The sequence below is a fragment of the Natator depressus genome, chromosome 4 (genome assembly GCF_965152275.1).
Source record: "Natator depressus isolate rNatDep1 chromosome 4, rNatDep2.hap1, whole genome shotgun sequence".
Classification (NCBI taxonomy): domain Eukaryota; kingdom Metazoa; phylum Chordata; order Testudines; family Cheloniidae; genus Natator; species Natator depressus.
Window position 1 is genome coordinate 140603561 of NC_134237.1, and position 12477 is coordinate 140616037.

The following is a 12477-nucleotide window of genomic DNA, read 5'->3' on the forward strand; positions in this document are numbered from 1 at the left end:
TACTGTTTCTCTCCCTCTATGTGTGAAACTTGCAAGCTGCTAATTGTGTTAGTACATTCTAAGACAGAATCTGTTCTCAAAGCAATTCACAAAGACTCAAAGCAATACTCTAACAACAGAAACAGCACCCAGAGACTCCCCGCCCTTTTGTTGTATTAACAATTGTGATTAAAATAGAGATAGAGGATGTATGTGGACGGATGCTTGGTGTGGATAACAACTGAATGATCAGGGAGGTGCCAGCCTAAGAATCCAGTGTCCATCGGCTGAAGAAGGCGTCAAGTGGAAATAACCAGAGGACCCCCGGAGGGCAGACTGGAATCCACCCAACAGCCTCAAGAATGGGAGAACCAAAGAACAAGATAACTTCTTGGAGCCGTCAGGAATGTGCTATCTGCTGATTGATTCAGCAACAGCATGATGAAGCAATTCCCATAGACTGGCATAGGAAGAAATTCCTATAAAAATAGACTCTTAAAAAGTGAGAACTTTGGGGTCTGATTCTGCAAACCAACTTCCAGGAGCATCAGATGAGCATCTGACAAGGCCCTGCTCCCTCCTCATGTCCAGGCCACCTGGCCAGTGGCTTGGCATGAGCAACTCTAAGGCTGGTAACTATGATGACAACCTTGCAGAACCTCTGTGTGTGTGTGTGTGTGTGTGTGTGTGAGAATGTGTGAATAAATATGAGATTGAATGGAATGTTATAGCTATAACTAACTGCTTACTATGATAACAACCTTGCAGAACCTGTGTGTGTGAGTATGAATGAATGAGTGAATAAAGATGAGATTGAATGGAATGTTACAGCTGTAACTAACTGCTTACTATGATTCTTTCTGTATTCACAATAAATGTGGTATTTTGCCTTTTTCCCTTTAATAAGATCCTGCTGGTTTTTAATTTATTGGTATAACATTACAAAGTTTATAATCTATTGAGTGTGGTCATCCTATTTGTATGAATGTTTCACTCTTGTATCTGAAACTAGGAATATGAAATATAACTCTGGGGTCCTATTGTAATTATGAAAAGAATGGGCCATTAATGGTGGTTTGGAAGCTTGATGGCTCCCATTGACTAGGACAATTGGTTGTAAATGATCTGTTTGCTTGCAAACCTTCCTGGGTACCTGTGGGCGAGCCCTGGAAGACTGGAGGCTGGGGTCTCACGGGACATGTGAACATGTCACTTGATATTATAATTCATGTTAAACCTGGTTCTTTTCCATTTAGAAGGAGGGGTGGGGACCCAGAGAGACAAAAGATTCCTGTCTTGTGCCAAAGCTATATAAGGGGGTGGAACAGAACAAAGGAGGTTCCAGTCATGAGAAATCCCCTAGCTACTACCTAAGCTGGAATAAGGACTGTACCAGGAGAAAGGATCGGGCCCAGACTAGGAAGGAGTCTAGTCTGTGAAAGAAGCTTATGGGAACATCTCTGAGGGTGAGATTTAACTGTATTCAGTTTCTTAATGTATTAGGCTTAGACTTGCATGTTTTTCCTTTATTTTGCTTTGTGACTTACTTTTTTCTGTCTGTTATTACTTAAAACTACTTAAATCCTACTTTTTATACTTAATAAAATCACTTTTGTTTATTAGTAAACCCAGAGTAAGTGATTAATACCTAAAAAGAAAAAAGAAAAGGAGTACTTGTGGCACCTTAGAGACTAACCAGTTTATTTGAGCATGAGCTTTCGTGAGCTACAGCTCACTTCATCGGATGCATAGCATATTGTGGAAACTGCAGAAGACATTATATACACACAGAGACCATGAAACAAAACTTCCTCCCACCCCACTGTCCTGCTGCTAACAGCTTATCTAAAGTGATCATCAAGTGATCATCAAGGAAGGCCATTTCCAGCACAAATCAAGGTTTTCTCACTCTTCCCCCCCCCACACACACACACAGACACACATACAAACTCACTCTCCTGCTGGTAATAGCCCATCCCTCTTTGAAACCTCTCTTTATAATGCGCATGATAATCAAGGTGGGTCATTTCCAGCACTAATCCAGGTTTTCTCACCACCCCCCCCCCCCCACACACACACCCCCCCTCCAAAAACCACACACACAAACTCACTCTCCTGCTGGCAATAGCTCATCTTACAATGTGCACAGCAATAATCCAAGTTTAACCAGAACGTCTTGGGGGGGGGGGTTTGTAGGAAAAAAACAAGGGGAGATAGGCTACCTTGCATAATGACTTAGCCACTCCCAGTCTCTATTCAAGCCCAAATTAATAGTATCCAATTTGCAAATGAATTCCAATTCAGCAGTTTCTCGCTGGAGTCTGGATTTGAAGTTTTTTTGCTTTAAGATAGCGACCCTCATGTCTGTGATTGCGTGACCAGAGAGATTGAAGTGTTCTCCGACTGGTTTATGAATGTTATAATTCTTAACATCTGATTTGTGTCCATTTATTCTTTTACGTAGAGACTGTCCAGTTTGACCAATGTACATGGCAGAGGGGCATTGCTGGCACATGATGGCATATATCACATTGGTGGATGTGCAGGTGAACGAGCCTCTGATAGTGTGGCTGATGTTGTTAGGCCCTGTGATGGTGTTCCCTGAATAGATATGTGGGCACAGTTGGCAACGGGCTTTGTTGCAAGCATTTGCTCAAGAAACTTCCTGAAAAAGCGCAAGATCAAATCCGCACAGACACACCCCTGGAACCCCGACCTGGGATATTCTGTCTACTACCCAAGATCCATAAACCTGGAAATCCTGGACGCCCCATCATCTCAGGCATTGGCACCCTGACAGCAGGATTGTCCGGCTATGTAGACTCACTCCTCAGGCCCTACGCTACCAGCACTCCCAGCTACCTTCGAGACACCACTGACTTCCTGAGGAAACTACAATCCATTGGTGATCTTCCTGATAACACCATCCTGGCCACTATGGATGTAGAAGCCCTCTACACCAACATTCCACACAAAGATGGACTACAAGCCATCAAGAACACTATCCCCGATAATGTCACGGCTAACCTGGTGGCTGAACTTTGTGACTTTGTCCTTACCCATAACTATTTTACATTTGGGGACAATGTATACCTTCAGATCAGCGGCACTGCTATGGGTACCCGCATGGCCCCACAGTATGCCAACATTTTTATGGCTGATTTAGAACAACGCTTCCTCAGCTCTCGTCCCCTAACGCCCCTACTTTACTTGCGCTATATTGATGACATCTTCATCATCTGGACCCATGGAAAAGAAGCCCTTGAGGAATTCCACCATGATTTCAATAATTTCCATCCCACCATCAACCTCAGCCTGGTCCAGTCCACACATGAGATCCACTTCCTGGACACTACAGTGCTAATAAACGATGGTCACATCAACACCACCCTATACCGGAAACCTACTGACCGCTATTCCTACCTACATGCCTCCAGCTTTCACCCTGACCACACCACACGATCCATCGTCTACAGCCAAGCTCTGCGATACAACCGCATTTGCTCCAACCCCTCAGACAGAGACAAACACCTACAAGATCTCTATCAAGCATTCTTACAACTACAATACCCACCTGCGGAAGTGAAGAAACAGATTGATAGAGCCAGAAGAGTTCCCAGAAGTCACCTACTACAGGACAGGCCTAACAAAGAAAATAACAGAACGCCACTAGCCGTCACCTTCAGCCCCCAACTAAAACCCCTCCAACGCATTATTAAGGATCTACAACCTATCCTGAAGGACGACCCATCACTCTCACAAATCTTGGGAGACAGGCCAGTCCTTGCCTACAGACAGCCCCCCAACCTGAAGCGAATACTCACCAACAACCACATACCACACAACAGAACCACTAACCCAGGAACCTATCCTTGCAACAAAGCCCGTTGCCAACTGTGCCCACATATCTATTCAGGGAACACCATCACAGGGCCTAACAACATCAGCCACACTATCAGAGGCTCGTTCACCTGCACATCCACCAATGTGATATATGCCATCATGTGCCAGCAATGCCCCTCTGCCATGTACATTGGTCAAACTGGACAGTCTCTACGTAAAAGAATAAATGGACACAAATCAGATGTTAAGAATTATAACATTCATAAACCAGTCGGAGAACACTTCAATCTCTCTGGTCACGCAATCACAGACATGAGGGTCGCTATCTTAAAGCAAAAAAACTTCAAATCCAGACTCCAGCGAGAAACTGCTGAATTGGAATTCATTTGCAAATTGGATACTATTAATTTGGGCTTGAATAGAGACTGGGAGTGGCTAAGTCATTATGCAAGGTAGCCTATCTCCCCTTGTTTTTTTCCTACAAACCCCCCCCCCCAAGACGTTCTGGTTAAACTTGGATTATTGCTGTGCACATTGTAAGATGAGCTATTGCCAGCAGGAGAGTGAGTTTGTGTGTGTGGTTTTTGGAGGGGGGGTGTGTGTGTGTGGGGGGGGTGGTGAGAAAACCTGGATTAGTGCTGGAAATGACCCACCTTGATTATCATGCGCATTATAAAGAGAGGTTTCAAAGAGGGATGGGCTATTACCAGCAGGAGAGTGAGTTTGTATGTGTGTCTGTGTGTGTGTGGGGGGGGGGGGGGAAAGAGTGAGAAAACCTTGATTTGTGCTGGAAATGGCCTTCCTTGATGATCACTTGATGATCACTTTAGATAAGCTGTTAGCAGCAGGACAGTGGGGTGGGAGGAAGTTTTGTTTCATGGTCTCTGTGTGTATATAATGTCTTCTGCAGTTTCCACGATATGCTATGCATCCGATGAAGTGAGCTGTAGCTCACGAAAGCTCATGCTCAAATAAACTGGTTAGTCTCTAAGGTGCCACAAGTACTCCTTTTCTTTTTTCTTTTTACGAATACAGACTAACACGGCTGTTACTCTGAAACCTGATTAATACCTGTGGGAGCAAACAGCTGTGCATATCTCTCTATCAGTGTTATAGAGGGCGAACAATTTATGAGTTTACCATGTATAAGCTTTACAGAGTAAAACGGATTTATTTGGGGTTTGGATCCCATTGCGAGCTGGGTGTCTGGGTGCTGGAGTTAGGTGACCTGCTGAGCAGTTTTTGGTTAAAGTTTGCAGCTCTGGGGGCGTGGACCAGACCTGGGTCTGTGTTGCAGGAGACTGGCATGTCTGGCTCAACAAGGCAGGGTTCTGGAGTCCCAGGCTGGCAGGGAAAACGGGCTCAGAGGTAATCTCAGCACATCAGGTGACAGTCCCAAGGGGGTCTCTGTGACCGAACTCGTCACAGCAGGAAACAGGGTTTGCCGCAGAAACTGTCTCTGAGGAGACTGGATCAGACTGATCTGGACTAGAACTTTCAAGACACAGAAGGTACAAAAGGGCTGCACACCCTGTCAGCGGGGCTGGCCATCTGAGAGGCAGCCAGTGACTGTCACGTTTGCACGGGCATGGAGGAGTTCCTTCACCATCTTACTTGACCTACCCCACCTATCCGGGTATCTTCCACCTGAATCCACTTACCTTATTCCTGGTTCCAGTGATTGCCAACTCCAGCAGTCTCCTGGTTCCTGCTTCCAACTCAGGGAAGGTCCTGAGCTCCTCCGGTCTCCGGTAACCACTGGGTGCACAGTTGCAGGTCCAGGTCCCTAAGAACCCAAGCAACAGAGAGATTGTCCCTTAACACCCGCAGTGGATCCCACTCGAGATCCACCCTTCAAGATACGGTCCCGTTCCGGGGTACCTTGATTTAGTTTGTTTTGTTAGACGTGTAAATTGCCAAGGGTTGTATTGAGAACTGGGCTTCAGGGCCATCTGTGGGCAACCATGTTGCTAGTCTATGGTTTTAATCTGTTTTATTCTCCCCCCGCCCTCCCTGACATTGGTAGTAACCCCTTTTAATACATTTCTTGTTTGTTTTCAAAGAATTTCCCTCTCTAGTCTTCTGTTACCTGCCTGGTGGGCGGTGGGAAGATTTTAGTTAACTTACTCCCCACGTGATTAGATGCTTGTATCGCCAGTCAAAGAACCTGGACCTGTTACCTGAGACCATGTAACATTCCTGAGACCTGCCCTTGATGAGCCAAGCGTCGAGATATGGAATGACCTGGACCCCTCGATGTCTCCGGTAAGCAGCCACTGGCATCATGCATGTTATGAACACTCTCGGGGCCGACGGGAGGAGAAAGGGCAGCGCCATGAATTGAAAATGGCGTCCGCCCACTAGGAAACATAGGGAACGTCTGTGACCTTGGACTATGGAAATAATCATCCCTCAGGTTGACGGCGGTGAACCAGTCTCCTGGGTCCAGGCAGGGGCTGGCGGAGGCCAGGAAGATGATGCGAAACTTCAACTTTCTGAGAGACTTGTTGAGGCGACACTGGGGCAGGATGGTCCTGAGGCCCGCTTTGGCTTTCGGGATTAGGAAGTAGCAGGAACAGAACCCTTTCCCTTCCATGTCCCCAGGGACCCCCTCCACCGCCCCTCTGTGGGTGGGGTGTCCCAGCGGGGCTTTCAGCTACTGAGTCAGGCGGGGGTGCCTTGGGGGCACTGGGGAAGGTTGGGCAGGGAAGATGGGGAGCTACCTGTTTAAAGGGGAAGGTGAGGGCCCTGCGCGGCCTGGGGGAGCTGGGCTAGCTGAGGGGTGTGACCCCCTGGTGGGGGAGGGATAAGGCCTGGGAACCAGGGCTAAAGAGGTGTCATGAGTGGGCACTGAGAAGGGACATTCGGGCTGGATCTCAGGTGAGTCCCCCTCCCTGCTCTGCTGGCCCTGCAATCCCGTCCCGAACCCCCACGGCTCGAGGAACGAGTCCCCGCTTTCATCCAGTGGCCGCTGCGTTAACCGTGCTGCAGGCCATGGGGAGGCCGCTCCGGAGCCCCCCAGGCGGGACAGGAGGGCAGCTGGCCTGCGGGGAGCAGAACAACCGGCTGAGCGGTGTGTGTGGGCTGTGAGTGACCACCCCGCCCAGCCCTGGAGAGCTGAGACCACTCTGGGCGTCAGCCTGAATCGCCAGGGTGAGGGTGACCCCTCAACAGGGCTTCTGCTCCCCGCCCCCTGCCTTGTGGGGCTGCAGACCCCCCAGACCCAGAGGCGAGGGACCACGGGCATGTTGGAAAGGGCAGGAACACTGCTGCCACCAGCCCCCCCGGTGTGATTCCCCCCCCGCGTGTATTTGTACGAAAGGGCATGCGCCACGCGGTGTGACCTCATGTGAGGTCACACACATGGGGGTGGGGTTCCCGCAGGCTCCTGCCCTGCTCCCGGACCGATAGGGCCCCCCAACCCTGCACTGCAAGCAATGCCGTGACTGTGATGTCTGCCCCAGGGGAACCTTAACTCTGCCCCCCTGGGGCCCAGCTAGCCCGTGCACCATGGTACTCGGGCAGGGGGGGTCACCAGGCGTCCGGTGTGAGCCCGGCTGGACGCACAGCGGAGGCACAAGGGCTCTGTGCTCTCCATGGCCGTCCTGCCCCGACCCACACCACGGGCTGTGCCCCCCTCGCCCAGGCCTGGCCCTGGCCTCAGCAGAGCCGAGCCTTGGCACTGGGTGTGGGCCAGGCGGCGGGAGCCCCCGCCCTGCCCCAGGGGAGCAGGGGAGCTAGCTGCTCCCCAGCACGAGCAGAGGCTGGCAGGGCGAGACCCGATGCCAGTGGCTGAGCTGACGGTCGTCAGGAGAGGATGGGGCCTGTTGACCAGCTGCGCTGCAGGATGGAAACAGCCCAGGAGTCAGACACCTTCGGGGCAAAGGGCCTGCTCAGGGCAGGCCCGGCTGCTGGGGGAGTGTGAGGCAGGTACTGCAGTCCCGCCAGACGCAGTAACCCGCAGGAATGTGTTGTGTCTACCCCAGACACAGGTCACCCTCCTCCACCCATCCCTCCATCCTGCATAGTGCGTCCCCCCCGTCCCGTGAGTCCATCTATCCCTCCGTCCCGCACAGGGCGTCCATCCGTCCCTCATGCCACACAGAGCGTCCATCCATCCCTCGCGTCCAGTGAGTCCATCTATCCCTCCGTCCCGCACAGTGCGTCCATCCGTCCTTCCATCCCTCATAGTGCGTCCCCCGTCCCTCCCGTCCATCTATCCCTCCGTCCCGCACAGGGCGTCCATCCGTCCTTCATCCCACACAGAGCGTCCATCCGTCCCTCCCGTCCAGTGAGTCCATCTATCCCTCCGTCCCGCACAGTGCGTCCATCCGTCCTTCCATCCCTCATAGTGCGTCCCCCGTCCCTCCCGTCCATCTATCCCTCCGTCCCGCACAGGGCGTCCATCCGTCCTTCATCCCACACAGAGCGTCCATCCGTCCCTCCCGTCCAGTGAGTCCATCTATCCCTCCGTCCCGCACAGTGCGTCCATCCGTCCTTCCATCCCTCATAGTGCGTCCCCCGTCCCTCCCGTCCATCTATCCCTCCGTCCCGCACAGGGCGTCCATCTGTCCTTCTGTCCCGCACAGTGCGTCCATCCGTCCTTCATCCCACACAGAGCGTCCATCCGTCCCTCCCGTCCAGTGAGTCCATCTATCCCTCCGTCCCGCACAGTGCGTCCATCCGTCCTTCCATCCCTCATAGTGCGTCCCCCGTCCCTCCCGTCCATCTATCCCTCCGTCCCGCACAGTGCGTCCATCCGTCCTTCCATCCCTCATAGTGCGTCCCCCGTCCCTCCCGTCCATCTATCCCTCCGTCCCGCACAGGGCGTCCATCTGTCCTTCTGTCCCGCACAGAGCGTCCATCCGTCCCTCCCGTCCAGTGAGTCCATCTATCCCTCCGTCCCGCACAGTGCGTCCATCCGTCCCTCCCACCAGGCACAGCCCCCCCTCGGTGCACTCCAGACAGCGCATCCTGCCCCTGCCCCTGCCCCCCCTCCTGCCCCACCGCCCAGTGGACGAGCCCCCCGAGGCTGCTGCTTCGCCCACAACACTCCCGGCTCTGGCCCTGGATCCGGGGCGGGGGGCGGGGGCGGGGGTAGCCTGGCCCGGGCCGCGGGTGGAGCCCCGCTCCTTGCCGCCAGGGGGCGCCCATGTCCCACGCCGGCCCTGGGGGCAGGTCCCCGTCCGCCCACGGCCTGTCCCGCGCATCCCGGCACGTGACGGGAGCTCCCCGGGCCAGCAGTGACGTCAGCGCGCCCGGGCCGAGCCTCCCGGACTACAGCTCCCGGCATGCAATGCAGCCCAGCCGCGGCCCCCGCCGGAGCGGAGCATGCTGGGAGTTGTAGTCTCCGCGGCGCTCGGAACGGGCAGGGGCCGCCCGAGTTACGGGCTGCCGGGGTTAGTGCCCCGGGGGCGCGGCCCATTGCCCCGCCCCCCCCCCGGCTCCGGGGGCGCGGCCCATTCCCCCGCCCCTCCCCCCCCGGCTCCGGGGGCGCGGCCCATTCCCCCGCCCCTTCCCCGGCTCCGGGGGCGCGGCCCATTCCCCCGCCCCTCCCCCCCCGGCTCCGGGGGCGCGGCCCATTCCCCCGCCCCTCCCCCCCCGGCTCCGGGGGCGCGGCCCATTCCCCCGCCCCTCCCCCCCCGGCTCCGGGGGCGCGGCCCATTGCCCCGCCCCCCCCGGCTCCGGGGGCGCGGCCCATTCCCCCGCCCCTCCCCCCCCGGCTCCGGGGGCGCGGCCCATTGCCCCGCCCCCCCCCCGGCTCCGGGGGCGCGGCCCATTCCCCCGCCCCTCCCCCCCCGGCTCCGGGGGCGCGGCCCATTGCCCCGCCCCCCCCCCGGCTCCGGGGGCGCGGCCCATTGCCCCGCCCCTCCCCCCCCGGCTCCGGGGGCGCGGCCCATTGCACCTGCCCCGCCCCCCACCTCCCCAGCGCTGGGGGCGCCGCCCATTGCACCCCCCCCGGCCCCGCCCCCGCCATGGGCCTCCCACCTGGCTCGCAGGGTCCGGGCAGGGAGCGCAGCCCTGACACTCTGCCGTGATCACCGCCGTAATAACGAGGAGGCCCCGGGTGGAGTGTGCGCGGCGCTGTCTGAGCCCGGGAGAAAGCGGCACCGGCTGCAGGGAAATCCGGGCTGCCTTGGCTCCATTCCCCCCTCCGCCAGTGACTCCTGACTGGCCCGGGCTGGGCTACTGCCCCTCTGTGCCTCAGTTTCCCAGCTGTCCTAGGGATCAGGCTCCTTGTGGCGGGAGCGGGGCTCCAGAAGGCTTAACTTGCTTTCCTGGCCTCGGCGGCTCCCAAATGGCAGATGCTGGAGCAGAGGCCCTGCCTGGCCCTTCGCAGGCTGTATTGGGGGTGTGCGTGTGTGAACATGTGTGTGCGTGCGTGTGTGTTTGCACACTGAGCCCCTGGGCTCCCGGAGGCCCTGCTGTTTGCCAAGAAGTGTCATTTGCAAGTGATGCGAGTCGTGTCCACCCCATGTCTGTAAGGTACAGTCAGGCCATCAAGTGGAATTTGATTAATATGCAAATGGACGAGGGGAGAAGGAGAGGGAGTAATTAATCACTTGTTAAAAGAAATTAATACCAGCAGCAGAGGTTGTCAGGAAACAGCAGCAGAGTTAATCAGCCAGAAAATTGGAGGAGGAAAGAGATGAGCGAGTGACGGGAGGGGACAGGTTGGGGATGAGGCTGTCAGATCCCTCCAGAGACAGGCAGCCCCTGCGGGCTGAGCAGAGACCCCGGGGATGGGCACGGCGCAGCCACCTGACTGTAGCAGACAAAAGGCTATAAACCTAGATCAGGTAGCTAGATGGAGGTAGGTGAGGGGGGATAGACAGGTCGATGGGCGTGTATGGGGTGCATGCAGATAGATAGAAGGGTGTGTGGGGATACATGGGTGTGTGTGGGCTGGGTGTGGGGACGGAGGGGTGTATTGGGGGTGTGGGGATAGAGGGGTGTGTGTGGTGGGTGTAGGGATTGAGGGGTATATGAGGGGTGTGTGGGGATAGAGGGGTGTGTGAGGAGAGGGGTATATTGGGGAGTGTGGGGATGGGGGGTGTGGGGATAAAGGGGTGTGGGGGGGGGTGTCGGGATTGAGGGGTATATTGGGGAGTGTGGGGATGGAGGGGTCTGGGGATAGAGGGGTGTGTGTGGGGGTGTCGGGATTGAGGGGTATATGAGGGGTGTGTGGGGATAGAGAGGTGTGTGAGGAGAGGGGTATATTGGGGAGTGTGGGGATGGGGGGGTGTGGGGATGGGGGTGGTGTGGGGTTGTCGGGATTGAGGGGTATATGAGAGGTGTGTGAGGAGAGGGGTATATTGGGGAGTGTGGGGATAGAGGGGTTTATGCGGGGGGGTGGAGATAGAGGGGTGTATCAGGAAGGGGTGCACGGGGAGCATAGTCAGGGTGATGGGAGAAGGAGAGAACCAAGGACAGGGCAGAGAGGAAACACTGGGCTGGGGCGTTTCTCACCCATTCCAACCCTTAAGAGACTTCAGCCGATCCTGCCAGGCTCCCCAGGCCCTGATCTGTGTGGGTCAATCTGGGCCTCCAGGCAAGGGGCCCTCACTGCCACTGGGATGCTGGCTCAGCCCCTCAACCTCTGTCGTCCAGGGGCGCTGGTCAGGCTAGAGAGGATCTGGCACTTTGTGGGGTCTGGGAGGTAGTGGGGAGCCCCCTTGTGGACTTCTCCAAGCTGTGTTTCCTTGGGGGTGCTAAGGAGGGCCCCACCATTCAGAAGGGCGGGGTGATGTTCTCAAATGCAGCGAAGGGAGGGATTTGGGGGCAAAGCACTCACTGCATAGAGCAGCTTCCCCCATCGCCCTGGAGTGCAACTTGGGGGGCGATGTGGTTGTGGATGGTTAGTTCGGGGGGGTGGGGGTCAGGTTGGTTGGTCGGGTCTGGATGGATGGTTGGCGTGACGCTGCAGGCCAGTTGCCAGCTCATGCCGAGGTCCCCACGTCTCAGCTGAGCAGGGACAGACCCCGGGCTGGCTGCCCTGGGTGGTGGTAGGTGCGCGCGGTTACTCTTCAGACATGATTTTTCTGGGGACAGACCTCACCTCAGTCCCCGGAAAAATCATGGAGCAGGTCCTCAAGGAATCAATCCTGAAGCACTTACACGAGAGTAAAGTGATCAGGAACAGTCAGCATGGATTCACCAAGGGAAGGTCATGCCTGACTAATCTAATCGCCTTCTATGATGAGATTACTGATTCTGTGGATGAAGGGAAAGCTGTGGATGTATTGTTTCTTGACTTTAGCAAAGCTTTTGACACGGTCTCCCACAGTGTTCTTGTCAGCAAGTTAAAGAAGTATGGGCTGGATGAATGTACTATAAAGTGGGTAGAAAGTTGGCTAGATTGTCGGGCTCAATGGGTAGTGATCAATGGCTCCATGTCTAGTTGGCAGCCGGTGTCAAGTGGAGTGCCTCAGGGGTCGGTCCTGGGGCTGGTTTTGTTCAATATCTTCATAAATGATCTGGAGGATGGTGTGGATTGCACTCTCAGCAAATTTGCAGATGATACTAAACTGGGAGGAGTGGTAGATACCCTGGAGGGCAGAGATAGGATACAGAGGGACCTAGACAAATTGGAGGATTGGGCCAAAAGAAACCTGATGAGGTTCAATAAGGATACGTGCAGGGTCCTGCACTTAG